The sequence below is a fragment of the Euphorbia lathyris genome, chromosome 8 (genome assembly GCF_963576675.1).
Source record: "Euphorbia lathyris chromosome 8, ddEupLath1.1, whole genome shotgun sequence".
In the NCBI taxonomy this organism is placed as follows: Eukaryota; Viridiplantae; Streptophyta; class Magnoliopsida; order Malpighiales; family Euphorbiaceae; genus Euphorbia; species Euphorbia lathyris.
The window spans coordinates 18,815,314-18,831,165 of record NC_088917.1 but is presented as its reverse complement, the minus strand read 5'-3'; positions in this window follow the sequence as shown (position 1 = coordinate 18,831,165).

The window sequence follows — 15,852 nt, the reverse complement described above, 5'->3', positions numbered from 1 at the left end:
CCTCCTTTGGGTTTGGGATATGTAATGTCCCGCTTATATTGAATCTTTTCTTTTATATTGTGAAAAGTTTGAAGCTTTAAACATTCTGTCCGCTTCGTACCCCAGGATCCGTGCTGTGAATGGCGAATTCATGTTAACTTGATGGCGTACCTTTCTGCATTGTTCTCTTGTCTATATAGAGCGGTATGCCCTCGTCTTTCAATCTCATCATCCGTGTGTTCAATGTTGAATCATGATGGTGAAGCCGGCTCTTGATCTTGATCTCGATCATGTTGAGGTTATGCTTGGAGCTATGGTTTAACGCGGATGGATGTTGTCACAACCGTGGGAGCCATTTTATCTAGCTTCGAATATCTTGTCTCCGCATCCTTCAACATTTTGCTAACATAATAGATGGAGAACTGCTGACCTTCTTTTTCTTGAATAACCACGGTGCATATAGCTTTATCCATGACAGATTGATACAAATGCAGGTCTCCCCTTCAGATTGGTCTGCTCATCAAGGGTGGTTCTGCTAGGAATTGTTTTATACCTTGATATGCTTGTTGACAATCTTTCTAGTATGATGATCCGCCCGTTCAACCTCTGGATCTTTCTCACCCATTGTGGGGTTTTCATTTAGGCGCTCTTTTCACCTTTTTCCTCGCATGGCTTTTATTTAGGCGCTCTTTTCACCTTTTTCCTCGCAAGGCTTTTATTTTATCTGGATTTGCTCTAACTCCTTTTTGGCCGATGACATAGTCAAGGAATTTTTCTAAAGTGACTCTGCATATACACTTCTTTGGATTGAGCTTTATTTTTCATATCAGTGTTTGCACTGGTTGTAGTATTAGCAACTCCCTTGTACCTGTGTGTTAGCACTGAAAGAACTCCAGAAGTGGGGCATACTCTGTCCATTATTAAAAGATTGTGGTAAGGCATAAAAGCTATATTCACTTACCTTGGGGATCAATGGCTTGATCCATGGAACATACTTCATAGCAAAAGAATGTTTGTATTAGCCTTGTTGGAAAATATCATGTATGATGCAATTCTCTTTATGGAATTTTTAGTTCATCTTGGAATCAACTTAATAATTCCTTCACGTTGGTCACTGCCTCTAGAATGAACTTAGTCAAAGGATAAAACCGAGTAAATATTATATGTCAAACAAATTCATAATAGAATTTTAATCGTGCTTGTTTTAGTAATAATATCACGTATAACGGTCATAACCATAAAGATTGCTACTGCACATGAATATCATAATGAATTCTTAATAAATAACCATAATGAGAATGGTTTAAGAATAATGTCCTTTTGTATTTCAATGCACATTAATATCCAAGATAGCATATTGATAACCCGCGAAGCCCAAAACGGGTTATATTCATTTCGCAAGCCCAACCCATATTAAAGCCCCATGGGCTAAGATTAGACGGGACCCGAATGAAGGAAGCGGGCGCAGCGAGTAAACCGCCCCACTCAAAACTCCCACTCAAAACCACGTTCGTTGCCATGAAAGCCACGAAAGGGACATGGCCTAAAAAGGGGTAACCGCCCTCAGAACGTGGCCCACTAAGGAGTAATCGCCCTCGGCGGGTACCCAAAAAACACCTATAAAAGGCCTTAAGAATAAGGGGGGAGGTACGTTCACATTTTTTCCCACAAAGCTATTGCTAAATTGTGGACTCATTTTTACAAAAACTGACTTGATCGTCGGAGAGTTTTCCCGGAGATCCTGTCTTCGGTTTTGTTTTGCAGGTAACTCCGGCAAAGAATATCAAAGCGGATCCAGCAAGTTATCATTGGTGCGGTGAGCGTGGACCTTTTTTACCAACATTTGGTTAAAGGTACACGAAGAACATGTCAGAACCATCACGTACGACCGGTGTTACCACTAGATCAACCAGTATGAACTCCAGGGGACCACGGATTGCGAATTCGCAACCTGCAAGTACACAACCTGTGGTGCCTAGCTCATCGGGTCCTTCGGGACAATTGAGTCCCTTATTGGAAGTCCAAGTGCAAACTGAGATGGAAATGTCCAATAGTGATTTCGTGCAGATGGCAGGACAAGTCTTAGCTTCGAACATGAGCCAGGCGGCTGGAGATCGAATGATTAATTTACTAACGGCCCTCGCCGAACACAATACCGCTGTGGCGGCTGCTCCTCAAGAACCTGTGGTTATCTCAACACAATCACCGACTATCCCTGTCATATCAGCCCTCCCGCAGCCATCTCAGGCGCCGAATCAAGTGGGCCAGAGTAGTCGCACAAACCCACACAGCCACCCGAGCAACTACTCGCACCCAGATCTCATTACGACGATACATCCGACCTGGCAGCCATCCCAACCGTTGCCAGGAGTGCAAGGCACTCTTCCACTACAGCAAGTGGAACCTTTTCCTCACAGACATTCGGATTTGATGACTCCTGGGCGAGAGCACACATGGAACTTTGATCCTATAACGGGACAGTGGTTAGTCCCCCAACAAGCACACGTCTCAACACCGATGGGCGGGTGGATGCACCCAGAATTCACCAGCAGCGGATGGAAGAAGTCCGGCGAATACCCGACATTGACTTAGAAGATCAATTACGAAGCATGATGGAGCGAATGGGGTACTCGCCTAGGCCGAGAGCAGAGGTCCAGAGCGATTCACCTTTTGCCCCTTCGTTGCGGGAATTCATTCCAGATCACAGAATCAAAGCACCTGCCATACCAAAATACTATGGGGATCCAAATTCTGACCCTGAGGCTCATGTCAGGAACTACAGAGAGTTAATGGATGTTGCAGGGGCAAGCGAAAGCATAATTTGCAGGTTATTCTCGACAACTTTGGGCGGAGCGGCATCTGATTGGTTTCGATCCTTACCGGCAGAATCTATTCACAATTGGCAACAATATAGTCGGGATTTCTGTGCGAAGTTCGTGGGCTGTAAAGCGGCAGATGTGACAGATAGGCAGCTGAAGGAGATCAAACAGAGAAACTATAATTCCTTAAGGGAATTTGTTGTCGCCTTTAACGATATCCTGGTGCGATTGCAGAACCCAGATATCGTGAGTATTCGAAACATCATGGCGGATGGAACCACAGATTGGAGCATGCGGGAAGAAATCATCCGTAACAAACCGCGCACTGTAGCCGAGCTCATGAAGATAGCAAAGGAATTCATGGAAGTGGATGATGTCAACAGGGAACATAGGGCCCAAACTCGGCGAGAAAGAGATGCCGCTAGAACCACTTCGGACAGTCGGCGTCAGACCCAGTCCAAAAGTAATTTTGTTCGAAGAGGCGATCGTCCCTTTCAAGGTGGAGGACATCACACACCACTAAACACGACTCGCCAAGAGGTGTTACTTTGGATCGAAAAGAGCCCCTTGAAGAAGGATGTGCGGTTCCCCGAGGTGAAAGGCCGAACCAATTTGGGGCGCTATCCCAGTAAGTATTGCAGGTTCCACAGGTTGAATGGCCATGACACAGATAATTGCTACGAACTGAAGAAGGAAATAGAAAAACTGATCGAGAGAGGCAAGCTGAGTCAATTTGTAAGAAAAGAAACAGCTGATGAGAAAACAACGCTCCCGCATGAGGGAGAAACACGGCCAGAAAAGAAGCAGAAGAAAGGGGTGATAAACGTGATAGCAGGCGGAATCTACGAGCCTCCAACAAAAAGAACTCGTCGTGAACGGCGAAAGAGCAACACACATAGGGGGGATGCCCTCAATTACTCATTCGCGCGAATCACAGAGCCGCATGCGGATGCTTTGGTGATTACAATGGCTATAGAAGGATGGGACGTCAAGCGGGTCCTTATTGATACTGGCAGTTCTTGTAATGTTATTACTCGGACTGCATTCAACAAGTTGGGAATCAACGACGAGCGGGTGGAACACACCTTCATGGATGTAACTGGTTTTGGGGGTCAATCCTCCCAAACAAGTGGGCAGGTGGTGTTGGAGGCAGAAATGGGCGATAAGAATCTAAAATGGCGAGGAGATTTAGAATTCGCCATTGTTGATCTCCCACTGGCCTACAACATAATTCTGGGACGGCCATTCCTGTCGGAGACGGAGTCGCTCATCTCAATGAAGCATTTAACGTTACATTTGCCAACACACCAAGGGCGAGTCATAGTTGAAGGTGATCAACTTGTATCTCAACAGGCCTATACATTATCACTTGAACCAAAACCGGAAGAGGAGGATAAAGTCGAAGAGAAGCTGCCGGCGGAAGCATTGGGAGAAACGGAACTATTCGCCATCTCGAATGACAAGAGCGTGCGAATAGCGGCTGGACTCTCAGAAGAAACAAAGAAAGCCATTACCGAGGTATTGATCCAATGTGAGTCGGCATTTGCCGCCCCAAATGAAGTGCTAAAAGGAATAAGCCCAGACGTAGCAACCCATCGGTTGAACGTAAACAAAGGGGCAACCCCAGTGCGGCAAAAGAAGAGGGGACATGCTCCTGAGCGGCAAAAGGCGATTGAAAAAGCAGTGGCGGACTTGCTAAGGTCGGATGCGATTCGAGAAGTCACCTATCCGGAATGGCTAGCCAATGTGGTGCTAGTCAAAAAGCCGAATGGAACGTACAGAATGTGCGTCGACTTCAAAGACTTGAACAAGGCATGTCCGAAAGATATGTATCCACTTCCTAACATTGATATATTGGTAGATGGAACTGCAGGATATGAAGCTTTATCATTCACCGACGTGAAATCCAGTTACCATCAGATACCCATGGAGAAGGCGGATGAAATCAAAACATCGTTCATAACTCACCAGGCGACTTATTGCTTCAAGGTGATGCCCTTTGGATTGAAAAACGCGGGAGCAACATACCAGAGGATGATGAACAAGATATTTTCAGACAAATCCGGCGAGAACTTCTCGATCTATGTTGATGACATGATCATCAAAAGCAAGAAAATGCAAGACCACCCGCGGGATATCAAAGAAATCCTAGAAGTGTTGATCAAATATGGCCTCAAATTGAACCCAGAGAAATGCACATTCGGAGCAAGAGCGGGAAAGTTCCTGGGTTTCATTGTTAGCGGCAAAGGGGTTGAGGCGAATCCTGAGAAGGTTAAAGCAGTAATGGAGATGAAGACGCCAAGGAACATAAGGGAAGTACAGAGACTGAACGGGCGGTTGGTGGCATTAGGGCGATTCATATCATGCTCAGCTAGGCGATGTCTACCTTTCTACAATGCCATCAAAAAATCCAAGTCCTTTGAATGGACGCCGGATTGTCAAGAAGCATTTGAGGGGATAAAACGATTACTATGTTATCCGCCCTTAATGAGTAGGCCGGAAGACGGAGAAGATTTGTTCCTTTATGTATCCGTCACCAGCATGGCGATATGCACTGTGATGGTGCGAGAAGAAGAAGGGCAACAATATCCAGTGTACTACGTGAGCAAAGTCCTAAAGGATGCAGAACTCCGGTATTCGAAGTTGGACAAAATGGCCCTCGCAGTGATAACCACGGCGGCTAGATTGAAACCATACTTTCAGGCGCATACTATCATTGTGAGAACTGGCATCCCAATGCGAAAGGTACTGCAGAAACCTGACGCATCCGGCCGGTTGATGGAATGGTCAATTCGCCTGGGCGAATTCGATATCCGCTATGAAGGAAGACCAGCGCTAAAGAGCCAAGTGCTCGCCGACTTCGTGAACGAATTCACCTGGGATGATGATGAATGTCCAAAGGCACAAAAAGAAGAGTGGAGCATGTACACAGATGGGGCCTTATCTGCAGACGGAGCTGGGCTAGGAGTCGTCATCAAAGGTCCGGAGGTTATCCGCCTGTACTATGCAGCAAAATTAACTTTCAAAACTACCAATAATGCCACGGAATACCAGGCTATGATATGTGGATTGAGGTTGCTCAATGAACTCACCCCAGAAAGAGTGGTAATCTACAGCGATTCCAAACTCATGATAAACCAGATCATAAAAAATTATCTGGTGAAACAGGAGGAGCTAGTAAAATACCATCAGGTGGTCAGCCAATTGACACAAGAGTTAACGCACAAGGGAGTCGTTTGGGAGATGGTGCATGTTCCACGAGGCCAAAATGCAAAAGCTGACGAATTGGCAAAAGCAGCGGCAAGTAGAGAACCATGGAGTCAAAAAGCATACAGCTTGGAAATAAAATCGGCACCAGCATTCGAGGTTGATCAGATTATGATCATCGAGGAACTGGAAGACGGTGAAGATTGGCGGATGCCAATCCGTCAATATCTGGAGCAGGGAGATTTGCCGGTTGATAAGAGCTTAGCCAGAAAAATAATTGGGCAGTCGGCACGATACTCAATGCGGGATGGAACTTTGTATCGGAAATCGTACACATGTCTATGGTTGAAATGCGTTAGTCGCAATGAAGGAGACTATGTGCTGCGAGAACTACACGAAGGAATTTATGGCGCGCACGAAGCTTCGGCGGCATTGGCAAGAAAGGTCAAACTGGTGGGATACTACTGGCCCAAGGTGGTGGAAGATTCCCAGAAGATGGTTGCGGAATGTCACAACTGTCAAATCCATGCGAATGAAAAACATGTTCCCGGAGCTGAACAAATCACTATAATGACGGCGTGGCCATTCGCAACATGGGGAATTGATATAGTGGGTCCATTCCCAGAAACAACAAAGAAAAGGAAGTATTTGATAGTCGCAGTGGACCACTTCAGCAAATGGGTAGAAGCGGAGGCAGTAACCGCACAAACACCTGAGCGAATGATCGAGTTCTTACGAGAGAATATTATCATGCGATTTGGGATCCCGCAGAAGCTTATAACCAACAATGGCACCCAGTTCAACTGTGCCAAGTTCAAAACATACTGCGAAAGCATGGGAATCAAGAATCATTTTTCTTCTGTAAACCATCCCCAATCAAATGGTATGACGGAGGTTACCAACAGGGCCATGGTTCAAGGCATCAAGAAGCAGCTAGGTGACAAAAAAACAGGTTGGGCGGATGAGATACCCCATATGTTGTGGGCATACAGAACCTCTGTAAAGGCAGCAACAGGCGAAACACCTTTCTCGCTAGTTTATGGAGCCGAAGCAGTCCTACCTGTTGAAATCAAGTCGCCCACAGATCGGACAATTTATTATTGCGACACACAAAATCCTATCAACATCAGAGATGCTTTGGATTCTGTGGAGGAACGAAGAGAAAAAGCTTACATGCGAATGGCAATGTACCGCAACAGAATCAAGAAATACCATGACAAAAGAGTGCGAAAAGTAATGATCAGCGAAAACGACTTGGTCTTGAAAAAAGCAGATAAAATACAGTCTAGAGATGGCAAAGGCAAGCTAGGCGTCAACTGGATCGGGCCATACAAAGTATCCAAGAAGATGGGACCGGCCACTTTCGAAATAGAAGAAATGAGTGGAAAGAAGCTCCCGCGCACCTGGAATCTAGAGAATCTACGCCTATATAGAAAGGCCGAGTAGTTCGAGGAAATGACGAGTACTCTTTTTCCTTTTATGAGTTTTTCCCACTGGGTTTTCTGATAAAAGGTTTTAATGAGGCTTCGATCCCGCACAATTGGTGTACATATGTAATAAACTTTTTCTCGTCATCAATAAAAGTTATTACATTCACTCAGTATGTTACAACAAAATGCGGATTCTTTCCAAAAACACACAAATGTGTTGCCTGTTAAAGAAAGGCGGATGCATGATTACGCATCACTCGCAAAAAACCTTAGGGTTAAAATCAAAAACACATAAATGTGTTGCCTGTTAAAGAAAGGCGGATGCATGATTACGCATCACTCGCAAAAAACCTTAGGGTTAAAATCAAAAACACATAAATGTGTTGCCTGTTAAAGAAAGGCGGATGCATGATTACGCATCACTCGCAAAACCTTATGATCAAAACTTATGATTATTTTCGAAAGAAGAATTATAAGTTAAGGCATAAAATTAAGCGAATAAACGAGTACTCAAAATTGCAAAAAGGGTCTGGCCACCCTAGCTATGAAGAAACACAAATATGGAGTCGGCAAAAGGACAAAGGGCACATATAAAGGGCAAAAAAGTGACAATCACACACATATGAAAAGCAACAACCGAAAGAAAATATATATATCAGAGCGGTTTGTTACATGGTTTTTACATATAAAAGTCCAAATATAAGTTAAGCTATGCTACAGCTTCCTCTCCTTCGCCCCTAATGCCCTCCTGGACTTCGGCGACTCCCTCATCTCCTCCGGTAGGAGGATCTACTTCAAGCGAATCCTCAACCCTTGAATCGGTAACCGCTTCAGTAACCTCTTCGGCGAGAGGTACCTCTTGCACAGGTTGAGAAACGGCTTGGGGTGCCTCTCCTTCCGCGGGCTGAATAGGGATCTCGCAGCTAATCGGAGGATCCTGAAGACTCTTCCAATCTAAGAAGAGTACCTCATCCATATCAGCATCCTCGGCTTCCAGCTTATCCCACTCCCCAGTTAAATCCTTTTCAGGGATGGGAACTTTGGGGCGGTTAAGTACTAGACCCTGATGCCCGTGCTCATAAGCGGCATGAATCCGCTCCCCATACCAGTAGATGCGGGCGCCATCTTCAGCCAAAATCTTCTCAACCCTCTTCTTTTGGGCCTCCTTGAAAGCAGCTAGGTCGTCGAGGGCTTTTTGCAGTTCATCGGACTTGGCCTGAAGGGATTTAAGGGCCTCCTCCTTCTCGCCCACGGCCTTCTGACAGGTGCCCTCTAGGACCTTCACCTTCCCTTGGACATCATCATAAAGCGACTTCTGAGTCGCCAATTCCGTACCAAGACTTTCCAACTCCTTGGCTCGCTCTGCATCCCTTCGGAGAATGCCCTCAGTGAAATTGATAATCTGCATATAACACGTCTCACAAATAAAAATGGGCGAATAGAAATATGCGGTTACAATGAACACAAGATATTTGAAAGCGAAGGACAAAGCAATAATATACCTCTACAGAACGCTTCTCTATCCCTTCCACAGCAGTAGGGAGCGGTACTTGCTCGCGCACACGGGAGGCGGAGGGAAGTCGCCCGAGGACATTGCATATGGAAGATACAATATCCTTGCAAGAGAAGTTCACGGCCAGGCCGAAAGTCCTAGTCCACCATCCGCTAATATCGGGGATTGGCTGCAAAAGCATAAAGAAAAATATCAAGGGAATGGCAGATAGCTCATGAGGAAAAAGTAGCAATACGAGAGGGAGTAGATCAAGATACCTCGTGAATGGGGGTACTGCTCTTTCCTTTAGACGAGGCGGATACAGGTGCGCCGCCAACAGTAAGGGACACTGAAGTGTTCTTCTTTTTAGAACGAGAAGACTCTGTATCCGCACTTATCTTCCGCTTCCTGGTTAAAGGAAGATCCTCGGAGGCAGAAGCGGGACCTTGTGAAGCGGAAGCCCTAACTGGGGAAGCCACCCCAATAGAAGGAATCGTCCCGCCAGAAGGATCCGCCCCTACAACGGAAGCGGTTTCCGTCATCCGCTTCTTTCTTCTCGCCAGGGCTTTAGCCTCCCGATCTGCAGCGATTTGAGATAAAGGATCACCCCTGCAAAGGGTTAAAAGAAACCATCAACTTGGAAATAAAAAGTACCTTGCACAAAAACGCGATAAGGAATATAGACAACGCGATCCCCCTCGCGGTACGCAATCGCTACTCGGCTCCTTAGCATATGAAAGGCCTGATCGTATGTCCATACAAAAGGAGGAGTGCTCTTCAAGAACTTGATAACGGCGGATTCTTCCTTGCTGGGATACCCGAAGTTCAAACTCTTTACATTGGGTCGGCTCCAGCAACGAAGGAAGTTCAGGTTTTCCTCATTAAACTTGATAAAAAAGTAAGATCGATCCCACTCGCGGATCTTGTTCAGCTTCTCGTCAAAACCATAGTATCCGCTCTGGCGGATGAAAGTGAAATACCCCGCCGAGCTTTTGAAATAGTGGAGCTTGGAGAAGATTTTGGGCGAAAAGGGAACCTCCAAGCAATCCGCCAAGAATTTGTCCAGAGTCAAATCGGCCCAGCCGTTAGGATGCAATTGCCCGGGCGCGATTCCGTAACCGCCTAGGACGGAAGCAATCTCATCCGCCAGCGGATAAGTGAAGCCGCAGATAATCTGGGCCACGAAAATAGTGAAGTACCCCTTTGGGTAATCGCCAGGTCCCCTATCCTCCCCAGGAATGATAGTCTCGAGACCTCGGAGCCAGGGATAATGCTCCCGTAAATCATCGATTGTCTCTTGACAAACCAGACTTCCCGACCTATCCTTCTTTGGTAACAAACGAGGGGTTGGGACATGTGGCGAAATCAACTTTTTGGGGTCAAAACCTAAACCCTCGTCGGTTGTATTCGCCAGATGAAGGAAGTCGGCGGGATGAGAATTACACCCAGGAGAGCTGGTTGAAGCTTCCTCAACCATCTCTTCGACCTCGTTAGAGACCTCACGGACATAATCGTCGTCAAACGGCGCGAAGTCGAGGTCTGACATGATCGATAAAAGGAAAACAGAAGCAAAAAGCCGAATAAGGAACAAATGTGAAAAGAAAAAACTTACATGAAAAAGACAACACAGTGAAGTGACGGGATTAAGAGGTCAACGCCGGAAAAGAAGTAACGGAATTAAAAGGTCGACGCCGGAGAAAACAAAAGAGGGGAAATGCACAAATTCAAAACGTTGAAATAATCGGACAAAGACGAAGCGTCCCCTATAAAAAGACCCTAAAAGGGCTCTTGCTAGACCAAGGGGGAGGCATGTGATAACCCGCGAAGCCCAAAACGGGTTATATTCATTTCGCAAGCCCAGCCCATATTAAAGCCCCATGGGCTAAGATTGGACGGGACCCGAATGAAGGAAGCGGGCGCAGCGAGTAAACCGCCCCACTCAAAACTCCCATTCAAAACCACGTTCGTTGCCATGAAAGCCACGAAAGGGACATGGCCTAAAAAGGGGTAACCGCCCTCAGAACGTGGCCCACTAAGGAGTAACCGCCCTCGGCGGTTACCCAAAAAACACCTATAAAAGGCCTTAAGAATAAGGGGGGAGGTACGTTCACATTTTTTCCCACAAAGCTATTGCTAAATTGTGGACTCATTTTTACAAAAACTGACTTGATCGTCGGAGAGTTTTCCCGGAGATCCTGTCTCCGGTTTTGTTTTGCAGGTAACTCCGGCAAAGAATATCAAAGCGGATCCAGCAAGTTATCACATATTTATTTTAAACGTCATAAAAGTTATGACATTCTATATTGAGTAAGATATCTTACATAGTTGCTATTTACTTGCAATTAATATTGTGCATCCGTACATTAATGGCATTCAGAGATCATTAATGCCTCGTTTGGATGAAATATAATTAAAGTAAGGTAAGTGATGGTTTAATAATGTAGTTATATATGAAATTACTCTTATATCATTTCATTTGTATAAATAAAATAAATACAAAGGGTAATTTTGGAAGAAAAAATACATGTACCATGATTCTCCTCCAATTCGAGGTGTATGGAAAATTACCCAAAATTCATCCTCACATACCTTCATATACCATCATCCAAACAATCTCTAAGGAATTATCATGCATATCCTAAGAATTTTACATAAATTAATGTTCTGATCCAAAACTGACACTTGCACTATTTTGTAGTTAGCTCAGGGTATGAAAGTTTTGTTTATCCAATTTGGTAATTCATCAGCCCATAATGGCCTTAATAGTTAGGGACAATTACAGGATAATTATAAATAGACTCAATATTTTCAAGTCTCTTGTGTTGGTAACAGAAATTCTAACAATGTCAAATAAACAGTTTTTATATGAATAGACACATCCTTGTAAAAAAGGGAATGAAATAACTGTTTGACAAAACAATATTCAAAAATATGAATTTCTGATATTAAAAGTACTATATAGGAGAAAAGCCATATATAGATGGTGAATTGTACAAGGAAAAACCAAATATGATTTTTTTTTGTAATTTCTTCTAATAGTTATATGCATGTTCATCCAAAAGACCGACCAGATCTAAATCATTTGTAATTACATGAGCCCTTTTATGATATTTTAATGTCAAATGACAAAATTACATTGAATGGATGAATTTTTTTGTAAATCCCAAGATTACGGGTCTTATACATTCATCTTGTACTAATTCAATGATAATGGCATATTACACTTGTCATGCATAAAAATATGAGGGCGTAGTAAGCATGCAAGATTTAATGAAAGATTTGTGTCTACTACTTTATCTTTCACAATTTATTAGATTTATCATAATAACATGCAATGATATTCATAACACTTTATAAGAACGAGGGATCTCAATTTTCTTTAATTAAAAATGGAATAAGAAAGGGGAGGAAACTTATCTTTTTCATCATAAAATTCCAGATTTAATGTAGAAAACTCTTTCCCACCAATATATGGAGAACTGTATCTTTGGATAGATTTGTTGTACTGATTGAGCCAAGGTTTGAGATTGAGATTTCTATTCCGTTGACTCCATTGTTTTGTTCTTTATGAAACTCTATACAATCAAGATTTTGTGATTTCCTGTTTGTTAGAGATCCACCTTCACCGCACCAATTGATAACTTGTGGAAAAATCCTTGATCGGAGCACTTCCCTGTGAGGCGCCGTTGGGATCGGCCGGGGACACTCCGATGCCAAAGTCAGTAATATTTCTGAGAATAAACTGTAAGCACAAAAGTAGAGAATCAGTAAGTGTACATTTGATCCTAGGAAGCTGGGGTATTTATATAGGTTTTTGTAACCTTCAGCATTAATGGGGAAGCAGGTGAAGAGTCAAGTCATTACTCATCTTTAATTGCTATCAATTCTCCATTAATCCCAGCATTTAGCATTGAAACCCTCAGAGTTGAGGTATTCGAACAGTCAAGTCTTTATTCCCCTTTAATGGCTATTAATTGCCATTTAATTGTATTTATTCTCATTCATGGATGGTAATAAAGGCGCCTTTTCGTATTCTTTGATCATGCATAAATATCTCTTTTAGAATGAATAATGGTTTGCCATTATTTCTATTTATTTTCATTTGTTCCTTATTCAAGAATAATTTGAGTTGTTATCAATTTTCATGTTTTTTACTTTTTTTCCATCGAATTTTTTCTATTTTTTCTGTATTTCACTTTTATTTTTTTGGTTTTTCATGTTTTTTTCATTTTTCCGTTACTTTTTTCGTGTTTACTATTTTTTTATGTTTTTTTCGTTTTTCACTTTTTCTTTTTTTTTCGGTTTTTCATTATTTTCATACATATATATATATATATATATATATATATATATATATATATATATATTTACGTTTTCCATTTTTTCTTTTATTATGATATATAAACTTTAGTTTTAGTTGAAAATCAAAATTATAAATAAATATAACATTATATATAAGTTAGTGATAGGAAATTATTTTCCAACGTCATAAATAAACAGCTCAAATTACTTTTTGGTATTTTAGCCAAACACTGAATAATATTTTATTTTTTCAAAAATAAATATTCTTACCTATTAATTAGGTATCGAACTACAATGATCCGTTGCGGGCCTTCACTTGGTGAGGGGTACTTCTGCGAGGTGTTCAAGTCCCTTAGTTGCTGTCTCTGTGGGGGGATCGGTCCCTGCAGACACTCCGAAGCTTAAGATAGTTAGAGGTTCTAAGCGAAGTGCACAAATAGTATAGTCGATGTGTCTATGTGTATGCGTACCTTTAGTGGAGGAGCCTTCAGGTATTTATAGGCCTTTACTGATGGGTTTGAGGCCTCCGAGGGGCCTCAAGCGATCGTGGGCCTCAAGAGTATTTTTGCACCTTATCCGATAAAAATAGAAACGAAATAAAGATATAGAGTCTCTAATTTTATTATTTCTACTATTTATTTTAGTTTTATTTAAAATAGAATCCAACAAATTCCAATCGGATCACTAAAGATATATAAACTCATATTGAAAATCTAGTCGATTCCCGGTTCAAATTGTCGGATCCGACAACATTGCAATTCATTATGCAACTAATCTAGTATAAATTGGGATCAGCTAATTAAGTTGGATAAATGTTTGCTGGTGCCAACTTAATTGGTAAACTTTAAATATTAAATGGGCGTTCAATAGACATCTCCCACCAGTGGCCTAGTGGAACAATGGTGCTGCGTCTCAGGACGCTATGGCACGGGTCCCGGGGTTCAATTCCCCACCCGGTGTTTTTTATTTTTTTCTCAAACTCCACTTTGTATATTTACGTTTTTTTTTTTTTCTTTTTTCTATTTACATTTACATTTTCTATTTTCATTTCAATTTTGATAATTACATTTTCTGTTTTTGTAAAAATTAGGGCTCTTATGTCTTTCTATTTTTTAAGGGTAAATTACACCCACGGCCACTGAACTTCAATTCTTAACAGTGTGGCACCTGATGTTTTTTATTTTTTTTTCTTTTTTTCTCAAACTCCACTTTGTATATTTACGTTTTTTTTTTCTTTTTTCTATTTACATTTACATTTTCTATTTTCAATTTTGATAATTACATTTTCTATTTAACTTGTAAAAATTGGGGCTCTTATGTCTTTCTATTTTTTAAGGGTAAATTACACCCACGGCCACTGAACTTCAATTCTTAACAGTGTGGCAACTGAACTTTACATTTTTCAATATCGGTGGCCACTCAAAGCCTCAAAACGACCGTTGATAGCCTCAAACATTGACAGGTAAGAGAAATTTTACCCCTAACGTTGATAAGTCGGATTAGTTTCAGATTTTATTATAAAATACATATATTTTGCTATTTATTCTACACCAGTTACATATCGGTTACTTCTAAAAACAAGTTTTAACATTTTATTTTGTGTGATTTAGTAATGAAATTGGAGATTAATAGTTTTAAATTCGACGAAATATTTAAGTTTTTCTGCCTTATTTGTACAAAACATAATATAATTTTTTATTTTATTTTTTTAATGTCTATTCACGTGTTTGTAATCTGTTATCAATGAGTAATAAAATGACGCGCATGTAAAGTGTATGTCATAAAATTTGTGGCTGATAAGGTAGTTTGATGAGTTATTTCTTAAATTGACCCAATTTGTCAACGTTAAAGGTAAAATTATATGTTCTATGATTTAATAATAGAATTGGAGATTCACATTTATAAATTTCATAAAATATTTTGAATTTTTTTATCCAACTTGTACAAAAACACTATATTTTTTAAATTGTTTTTACGTCTAATCATATATATTTATGATACGTGACTAGTAAGTGATAAAATGAGTCACATGCAAAGTATAAACGACAAGATTCATGACCAAGAATCTTGTTTGATAAATTATGCCTGAAATTGATCCAACTTGACAACGTTAGAGGTAAAATTATACTTGACTGCCAACGTTATGGTTAAAATTGCACAATTTTAGACGTTAAGGTAAACTGAATCTTAATAAAAAGAAAAATATAGGGATAAAGTGCAATAATATCCATAATTTTTACCATCAGGAGCAATTTTACCCCTAAAGTTGGCATCCAAGTGCAATTTTACCCCTATCGTCGGCAATCTACTTCAATTTTAGATATTATTATAAAACACATATATTTTGTTCTTTATTTTGCACTAATTTCATATTAATTGTTTAAAGAAAGATTTTATATTTTCTTCGGTTTAATTATAGAATTCGAGATTAATATTTATAAATTCGGTGAATTTTTTGAAATTCTTTTGTCAAATTCGTACAATAGACAATATGTCACGTCCGTGTCTAAAATTATTCGATATAGATTTTGAAGTATAATTAATTACGATTTTAAATATACTATTGAGTTTAATTTAATGTTTTTAGGAGTAAATTAAAAGTTCTGGATAAGTTTTATAAAAA